The following is a 10,385-nucleotide window of genomic DNA, read 5'->3' on the forward strand; positions in this document are numbered from 1 at the left end:
GGATGTTGCCTGGATTGGAAAAAAAAGTCTTATGAGGCAAGGTCAGCAGAGCTGGAACTTATCTCTTTGGAGCGTAGAAGGATGAGAGGGGACTTGATAGAGGTCTACAAGAGAGGCATAAATAGGGTGGATAGCCAGTACCTGCTTCCCAGGGCACGAACAGCTAACACCAGAGTGCATATGTACAAAGTTAAGGGAGGGAAGTTTAGGGGAGATATCAGGGGTAAGTTTTTTTTACACAGAGGGCTGTGGGTGCCTGGAATGACTTGCCAGGGATGGTAGTGGAGGTTAAAACATTAGGGGTATTTAAGAGCCTCCTGGACAGGCACATGGATGAAAGAAAAATAGAGGGTTACGGGGTAGTGTGGGTTTAGTATGTTTTTTTAAGGAATGTATGGGTCGGCACAAAATCGAGGGCCGAAGGGCCTGTACTGTGCTGTAGTATTCTAGTGTCTCGTGTCTTTTACAAAAACTAGGAATTGTTAGAAATCAAACATGTTTAAATTGCACAGAAGGATGAAGCTTGGAGAGAACAAAGATAACATTTGTGATACAGTGGTGACCAAGAAGCAGTTAAGTATTCTTCAGTTTATTTAAGTTGGCACTACCTCTTGTGCCAATTTTTCTTAATCTTCATCCTATCACAGACATTCCCTTTGTTCCTCCTATCTAGTCCCCTTCTCTGCAATGTTTGAGTTTTAGAAATAACATCAGTCTGAAATGTTTCTCTATCCACATTTCCAGCTCAAACAGCTGAGTATTTACAACATTTCCTGTTTTTATCATCTTCTCATTTGACAGCAACAGTGTCTTTTTGGGTTATTGGCTAGTAACCACTGTACCGATATTGCTCAATTCTTTCCTTCCCCTCCATTTGATCTGTATCACTTCACTGACCTCTTATTCTGCTTGGCCAATACTCTATACGAACACATAACCCCCAATACTATAAGCTCTTATCTTTTGCAGTGACGTCCAATGACACGTTATCAAAAATCTTTGAAAACTACAATTACACATCTCCAGATTTCCCTTTTTCCACTTTACTCATTATATCCTCAAAGGAATCTAATAAACTAATCAAATGTGATTACCATTTGTGGGTTTTCAACTGCTAAAACCTTGGTAAAATCTGGAATATTTTGCAAGATCACATGATCTAATATAAAACTTTAGACAGCAAGCAATTAGTTCGATGGGACTTGTCAACCTATAATACCATTAATTTACACCGCACTTGTGTGATTTATTTAGGTTCCTCCTCTGTTTTCCATTGTATTTTTGACTGTCATTGCAATTGTCAAGTTTTCAACCATGCAAAAACAGTCTCTATAATATTCTACCATTTCCTTATTTTTCTATCATTAATTCCTCAAAATTTTCACCTCAAGGGAACAACACTTACTCACTTTTTGTATACATCAAATTGCTCACTGCATGCTTTCATAATTCTTGCCAGATTATGCTTGTAATCTATTGTCTCCCTTTTTACTGGGTTTCTAATCTTTCCCACACTCTGGCCTTCCACTAATTTTTGTCACAGCATTTCAATGTGAAATTATCCTAGTTTCCTTGGTTTGCCTTGTAGAGTCTTTATTTCTTGAAAGACTACAAACTTATTGTTATGTAATTCCTTAAACATATGTCACTGCTGTCTATAATTTCACTCAAATCCACGTCAGTCAACCGTACCTTCATATATTTCTCAAAATCTTCAATTTAAAATACTTGTTTCAGATTTAAGTTTTGTATTCTCAAAAGAATGTCAAGTTCTGTTATGTGATCATTCTCCCCGAGAATCCTGTATTACAAAATTATTAATTGATCATCTCTCAATCTAAGACAGTGTTGTTCCCTGTTATTCCATAATGAGCAATACACACACCATCTCTTGTATATGTGATTCCATAATGCTTGGTTCCAAGAGACTACACAAGATGTATTATACTTGAAGGTTACTTTTCTCAGTCGATAACAAGATTAAAATCGCCCACAATTAGCTTGCTTGCATGTCTCCCCCCCCCTTTTTTTTGCTTCATGTTGTCCTACACATAGTTACTGTTAGGTGGCTTACAATTTCTTATCAGCATCTTATTATCCATCTAACTATTCCACTAAAATATTAAGTATTCTAGTCCATCTTAATCAATTTTCAACATTTCCATAGTGGCTAACAATTCATACCAATTTACATCTATCTGAGCCATCAATTCATCTGTCTTGTTGTGAATGCCACATGCATTTAGATATAGACTTTTCATCACTTTACTCTACCCTTTCTCTATTTCTAGGTGTACTCTTTTATGCTTCTGTAATTTGTCGTACCCATTACACTCCTGTATCATTGCTTTTCCATGTCTCTGTAATTAGAACACACTCTATCATTCGCCCGCCATAGCTCCCCCTTTTAATTACAAACAATTTACGTTAAGAGTCATAGTTTTTAGGAACAACTCATCTTATGCTGTCCTGAGCTGGTCTCAGTTATCTGTACAGTATTTGGTCCATATCCCTCGAGACCGTCACTATAATATTTATTAATTTTATCATATGCAAACCACGCATACACTCTCCATTTCTACTTCTAGACTATTTCAAAACAGTGCTAAATGACCACCTTCATTCTAATCTCTTACAGTAATTATTATTGCTCAACTTTGCTTAGTAATATTCCACTGGAGCGTTCTGAGCCATCAAGCTAAAATTAAAACTGATATCTGAATGAACATGCAAAGTGCCGGTATATCCATAAAGGCCTAACCAGTCAATGAAGAGGAACTAGAGTCTCGCTGTATTTAACATGTAAAGCAGATATCAAACAACATTGCCCGGTTGCATCTAATTATCACATTAAGGTACTGAGGTTTAGGCTCGGCCATATCAGACAAATAACACTTCCAACCATCTAGTCACACAGCCCCCGCCCCGTGGTCCCTGAGCCAACAGGAGTATAGGCCAAACCCTGCTTTTATCAAACACCATCCCCGACCTCATACCCCCGCTTCCCAACCCCAGACTCACCTTCATTCAGAGTCCAAAGCTCCGAGGATCAGACAAATTTCATCAACAGCAACTCATCTCGGGTCAGCAATATCCGTCAGTTCCGGCCATCGCCATTCGCCCGCCCGCCCTTTCCTCCCTGCCTGCCTCCCTGCCGTGTGACTACTTGGAAGAGGCCATGATTGAGACTGTCTGATCTCATCCGCCGATAAAAGATTTACGATTCGATATTTGTTTATTGTCATTCGTCGGTACACAAGTGTAAAAGAGAACGACATGTTTGTTACCCCGGATCCGTGGCAGCATAAATATAAATACATAAGATTAGCTTATGTGCATAGACAGTATTGTACATAAAAGTAACGCAAGGCACAGTACATAAGGGGACTGACAAGAAATAATAAAGTAGTGGTGAATAATGGGTGGAGGTTTTGATTAGGCTGACGGCTTGGAGGAAATAACAGTTTTTCAGCCTGCGTAGCCTCTTCCCTGATGAGAGTAGGAGAAACAAGACCATGAGCAGGACTGGTGGGATCCTTAATGATATCGCTGGCCTTTTTCCAGCATCTTTCCGGATTCTCATTAATCGGGGCCCCCTCTTATTTGAGGCAATTCAAACAAACACTAATAACAAAAGTAGCCGTGATTCATTTCTTTATTTGGGATGCTATGCAGCCTAAAGGGGCCAGAAGACTGTTGTTGAACAATTTTTAACTAGTGTCATTCGCGTTAATACACTACACCATTCTTAGAGCAGTTTTTAAATATCATCCGTCGTGTTTGTTTCTGTTCAAAAAGAGGTGATTGTTGTCACTGATAGTTAGCAAGAAATAAGCAGTAAGACAATTCAGAATTGTTCTCTGCGATTTCAAGTTTGGAGTTGCCAGAAAAAGCCGGGAGTGAAAATGAAACGATTTCACTATTTCAACAAACCACAAGAGAAGAGAGACAAGAGGCGGGCCGGTTCAGCTCGCTGCTATATGACATTTACACGGTTCTGCGCTGATTCGTGTCTGTGGACAGACTTTCTTTCATAGACCTCAGTTCTAAACGCTATTTGCTTGCTTTTATTGTTTGCATGATTTTTTTTCTCGGCACATTAGGCGTTTGACTGCTCTTTTTAAAATTCGTTTGGGTTTCTTTGTATTGCGGTGACCTCTACGGGGACAAATCTCAAGGTTGTATAATGTACACATACTTTGATCATGTACTTTGAACTTAATTATGTAATCTGTACCCAGTTAAACGGTAGTTTTGTCTTTTTGTATACATTTTTAACTATTTTCATGAATTTTGGCTAATTGGAGCAGCCACCGTACTGCTCCTGGCAGATAGATAGATAAATAGATAGATACTTTATTGATGCCAAAGGTATTTACAGAGTCACGATAGCGTTGCAAGTGCACAGGTACACAAATATTAGAAGAGAGGTAAGAAAGAATTAAAAAAAAACAAGTTATCTCAAACAACCTAACAGGAGACGGTCATCACTGATGTTTCCTAATTAACCAGAATTCACTGATGGTGAGTTGGCTGGTGGCGGTGATGTGTTGGACATTTTTAACTACCCGTTGCTACTGACTTTCAGTAGCAGAGGCAGAATCCACTCGACGTCTTTATCCCTGGAATATCAGGATTTTAATACAACATTTGACAGATTTTGTTATTCATTTTGTTTTGTTATCATTACAGAGATAATTAAGTTGAAGGAGACTATCCCATCTATCACCTTCTTTAAAATAGTGGACAATGTGTCTTGAAAATTAAAAAAAAACTGAAGATGCTGGAAATACTCAGCATCTGAGGAAGGAGACAATGTATCAAATTAAAGCTTCTTCTTCAGTGTTTGTCTGCCCACATTACTCTAGTCCCGTGAACACGTGTATTTATTATCCATAAGAACAATAAACACTGGAAGCATTCAGCAGGACAGGTAAAGAGTGGAATATAGTTAACATTTCGTGTTGATGGCCTTTCATATGAATGACAGGACAGATACTGTTTGATCAGCTGAGCATTTCCAGGATTTATTGTTTTTTATTTATGATTTCAGGCAAATGTAGATTTTTGCTTTTCAACCTGTGTTCATTAGTCTTAATGATAGATCTTGTTCTTTTCTCCAAAGCCCTCAAGTCCTAGATGCAATCTTAATCATGCCTGCTTCTTAACTTGGATTGTAGGAGATCGTAGTCGATCATTGGTTCCTTTGAGCATAGGAGAATGAGGTGTGACCTCATTGAAGTTTATACGATCATGAGGCGTATGAATAAGGTGGATGGTCATAGTCTTTCCCCAGGGTTGGGGAGTCCAAAACAAAAGGACACAGATAAAAGAGGAGAGATTTGAAAGAGACCTGAGAGGTAACTTTTTTACCCAGAGGATAGTGAGTACCTGAAATGAGTTTCCAGTGGAAGTGGTCAAGACAGGTACAATTGCAACATTTTAGAGGCAGTAGAATGGGAACATGGAGGGGAAGGGCTTGGGGAATTATGGGCTGAATGTGGACAACTGAGACTAGTAGGGAGGATGTCTTTGGTTAGGATGGATAATTTGGGCCAAAAGGATAATTTGAATGCCACATTACTCAACGAATAAATATTTATTTCTTCATGTCAGTTAATGCTTCACTGTTTTAATTTTTTTTTTCCTTTTTCAAACCCAATGGACAGGCTTAAGTTTCTTGAACTTATTTCTTCATAGATTTCATTAATTTTGTGAAACAGAATTACTTTTGTTTATGGAAAATTTCAACAGACTGCCAGGAAATTAACTCCAAATCAAAAACTGAGATTCTATATTAGAAGTCATACCTTTTTCATCTAACCTTTCACAGGGAGTTTGCCAGCCAAAATTATATTTTTAAAAACTTGTTTTATTTTGTTCATTCCCAAAAATATCATAACAATTAATGCAGCAAATAATTGTGTGGCATAAACGTTTAATTCTAGGTCAAACCATTTATGAAAAGAAATGATAATTTTTTGAAACAGCAAAAGTGAGCATGTGAGATTATAAAGAGACAAAAATTTACTGTGGGACATTTCCTGTTTCTAACGGTAGATGAAATTTATTTTGTGTTAAAAAGCATATTCTGGATGAAGTAAAAATGAGATTATGTTTACTGTGCTTTTCATGTGAGTTATGTAGACAGTGTTAGGTAGTCCTGACCAGGAAAAATTACGCACAAAACGTGTATTTTCCTCATTTGGAAATGTATCGTCATCCTTGAATGATCACAAAATCAAAAATCAAAAATTCGACGAGGAATTGGAATTGGTTTATTACTTCCACAAGTACCAAGACAGAGTAAAAAAAGCTTGTCCTGCATACTGTTCATACAGATCAAATCATTACACAGCGCACTGAGGTAGAACAAGGTAAAACAATAGCGAAATAAAGAATAAAGTGTAACAGCTACAGAGATAATGCAGTGCAAGTAATGAATAAAGTGCAAGATCATAATGAGGTAGATTATGAGATCAAGAGTCCATCTTATTGTACTAGAGAATCATTCAATAATCCTATAACAGTAGAGTAAAGGCTGCGCTTGAGACTAATGGTATGTGCTTTCAGGCATTTGTATCTTTGCCGGAAGGGGTAAGGGAAAAGAGGGAATATCCAGGGTGGGTGGGGTCTTTGAATATGATCTATTTTACTGAGGCTGCCAGATGCACAAACTGAAACCATAGAAGCAAGATAGTTTTCCGTGACATGCTCACTACTCCCATCCCAAGGACAAGAGCTTGGTATTAAATCTAATCTTACTTGCAATATGCCCATATCAACTAAAGAGAGAATGAGTGAGAGATACGAGTAATGTCTAGGGCGCTGTATTGAAACAAATGGCTGCTCACAGTTATTCCCCCTTATTCAGAGATGCAGATTCTATCTTGATCCATGGTACATTCTTCTAGGAGGGGAATTTAAAGTGCCTTCAGAATATGGCAGTATTAGGACGGCCATCATTGTAGAAAATTAACAACTGAGATCTATAATTCCAAGGACTGATATCACATTCATTACTGAGGTATTAAGATGGATAATGATATGCTTAATTGAAATCTTTAAAGATTCAAAACACTAAGGGCCACACTGATATTTTCCACCTTCTAGATTGATAGGAAACATATGAGTCACTTATTATGTTAAGCGCTCTTCGGTAAGCAATATTGAGTTACCTAGTTTGACAAGTAAATCTAGATTGCACCATTGTATTATGAGAGAACAAAGTTATAAGCCTCAATTCATGCAATATTGGGACTGGTTATGAGTCTATCTTAAAAGTCTATGAAAGGCAAAGCCACATAAGCTGTGAGGAAATCTGGGGCCATAAATGCTGGAACAATGCTCCATTTACTTTGATAGACAAATGATATTTTTATATTTTTGAAAGTTTCATTACATCAGGATATTAAATTTACAACAGCCCAGGGAGAATGCAAACTCTACACAATATTGTGGAAGCAGGTCTAATTAAATTAATCCTAGGATGACCTTGATACAGTTTGTTTTGCACATCCTTGGAAGTTTACTTTTCAAATCGTTTGAAGAGTTAAATGCTGTAACCAATGTAGCTTAGGTTCTCTGTTATCAGACATGTCCAGTATATTAAATCTTTCAAAGCATGAGTTCAGTGATACGAAATTCTCAATAACACATCTAAAGGTGGTAATGGTAGTTATGGCAAAAAAGTAAACATCTTGGAAAGTTAAGTTGATTTTATTGTTTACTTCAAGACACAAAGCTGATCCTGAATTATTCATGTTGTTGAGTAGCACAGGACTTTTGGCCAAATGCATCCATTCCAATCAAGATGCCCATCTAAGCTAGTCCCATTTGTGTGTATTTGGCCTTTATCCTTCTAGATATTTCTTGTCCAAGTCTATCATATATTCTGTACACTGTGGAAAGTAAACATTGCTTCCAGTTCAAAAAAATTGAATCTCTGCAGATGTTACGAAGCTCCAGTAAAATTATTCTATCATAAATCTCTGCTCAGATTCAAAAGTCAGCAAGATTTTAAATATACAGTGCTAAATCTACTTTCTAATGCAACACCCATACGAAATGCTGGAGGAACTCAGTAGGCCAGGAAATTGAACAAACAGTTGATGTTTTGTGCTGAGACCCTTCATCAGGACTGGAAAGGAAAGAGGATTCCAGAATAAAAATGTGGGGGGAGGGGAAGGAGGACAATGTAGAAGGTGAGTGGTGAAGTCAGGTGGATAGGAAAGGTAGGAAAGGGCTGAAGAAGAAGGAATCTAATAGGAGGGGAGAGAGGACCATGGAGAATGGGAAGAAGGAGGTGATCAGCAGGTGAGGAGAAGACATAAAACGCCAAAGTAGGGAATAGAAGAAGAGGGAAGGGGGAGGGGAAAAGGAAAAAGAAAATAAAAATTAACAGAAGGATAAATCTCATTAGGTTGTAGGCTACCTAAATGGAATATGAGGTGTTGCTCCTCCCCCTGAGAGTGGCCTCATCGTAGCAAAAGAAGAGGCCATAGAATGACATGACAGAATGTGAATGGAGATTGGAATTAACATGGTCGGCTACTGGGAAATTCCATTTTGGTGGATGGAGCAGAGGTGCTCGACAAAGCAATGCCCCAAATTACGTTAGCTCTCATCAGTGCAGAGGAGGCCGCATCAGGAGCACAGGCTACAATAGGTTTCGCGGGTGAAGTGTTGCCTCACCTGGAAGGACTGGTTGGGGCCCTGAATGGAGGTGAGAGAGGAAGTGAATGGGCAGGTGTAGCATTTCTCTCGTTTGCAGGGATACGTGCCAGGAGGGAGATTAGTGGGCAGAGACAAGTGAAGAAGGGAATCATGGAGGGAGCCATCCCTAAGGAAGGTGGAGTGTGTGGTGGGATCCCTGATGTGCTGGATGCTGAGGCTGATGGAGTTGGAGATGAGCGCGGATGCCCAGGAAACAGAGGAGATGTGGGTGAGGGCAGCATCAATGGTGGAGAAAGGGAAACCTCGTTCTTGAAAGAAGGTCATTCCTGTTGTCCTGGAAAGGAAATCCTCATCCTGAGAGCAGATGTGGTGGAAATAAAGGAACTGAGAAAAGGGAATAACATTTTTCAGGAGACAGGGTGGGAAGAGGTTTAGTCAAGATAGCCGTGGAAATTGGGAGGTTTATAAAAGATGTCGGGAGACAGTTTATCTCCAAAGACAGAGAGATCAGGAAAGGAGAGAGAGGTGCCAGAAATGGACCAAGTGAATTTAAGGGCAGGGTGGAAGTTGGAGGCAAAGTTGACGAAATTAACGAGCTCAGCATAGGTGCATGAAGTGGCACCAATGCAGTCATCAATGTATTGCAAAAGAGTTGGGGAGCATTACCATTGAAGGCTTGGAAGACTGACTATTCTACATAGCCAACAAAAAGGCATGCATAGCTGGGGCCCGTGCGGGTGCCCATGGCGAAAGTGGGAGGAGTCGAAGGAGAAATTGTTGAGGGTGAGGACCATTTCTGCTCGATAGAGGAGGGTTGTGGTGGAGGGGAAATGGCTGGGCCTTTTGCTGAGAAAGAAGCAGAGAGCTTTGAAGACTTCTTAATAGGGGATAGAAATGTATCGGGACTGGACATCATTGTTGAAAATAAGGTGGTCAGGACCAGGGAATTGAAAGTTGTTGAGGAGTTTGAGACCATGTGAGGTGTCATGGATGTAAGTCGAAAGGGTCTGAACCAAGGCAGATAGAATGAATTGAATTGACTTTATTACTTACATCCTTCACATACATGAGTAAAAATCTTTACATTACATCTCCGTCTTAATGTGTCAACGTATGTGAACACAAGTTCAGTGGGGCAGGAGCAAGCAGAGACAATGGGCTTACACGGACAGTCAGGTTATGAACCTTGGACAGGGAGTAGAAATGAGCAATGCAGGTTAAGGGAACTTTTCTAATGCAGCAGTGTTTATAATTATTTAATGAGATACATTTTCCACTAAGCAGTTATTCAATTAAATAGCAACATATTGAACTATCCTAGTGAATGTTGTCTGTTCCTTTAGGAATCTAGGGCTTTAACGTTATTTTAAAGTTGTTGTTACAGTCTTGTACATTTTCTTCTGGAAATGTTATCACTGAGAACATTCAAATGTATTTGTGAATAAAAGCAAAATACCGTAGATGCTGAAAATTAAAAGAAAATGTGCATCCTTGACAGCTCAAACATGAACTTTCTTTTTTTCTTGGGACTAAGGAGGCAATGAAGTCAACCATATTTTAGTGGGTTTTTGGATATATCTTGGTTGACTGCATGGGGATGACAGATTTCCTTCCACGTAGGGCAATTGTGTTCCAGGTGGGGGAAGAAAAAAAATCTCAGGTTAATGACTTTTCATCAATTAGGTGAAACATTAAGTCTTACATTTCTT

The 10,385-nt window shown here is 39.0% G+C and overlaps 1 protein-coding gene across 4 annotated transcripts in view; it reads right to left on the reverse strand.

Moving 5' to 3' along the window:
* The window catches only part of exoc1 (exocyst complex component 1), a 95,328-nt gene extending 92,209 nt beyond the window's left edge, over positions 1-3,119 (reverse strand). For all 4 annotated transcript variants that reach the window (XM_072252688.1, XM_072252687.1, XM_072252686.1 and 1 more), the window contains exon 1: positions 3,022-3,119. The gene's annotated coding sequence lies outside the window, so the exon portion shown is untranslated. The remainder of the gene's footprint in view (positions 1-3,021) is intronic.
* Between the last annotated feature and the right edge of the window lie 7,266 nt (positions 3,120-10,385).

This window comes from Mobula birostris, chromosome 3 (assembly GCF_030028105.1).
Source record: "Mobula birostris isolate sMobBir1 chromosome 3, sMobBir1.hap1, whole genome shotgun sequence".
Taxonomy (NCBI): Eukaryota; Metazoa; Chordata; class Chondrichthyes; order Myliobatiformes; family Myliobatidae; genus Mobula; species Mobula birostris.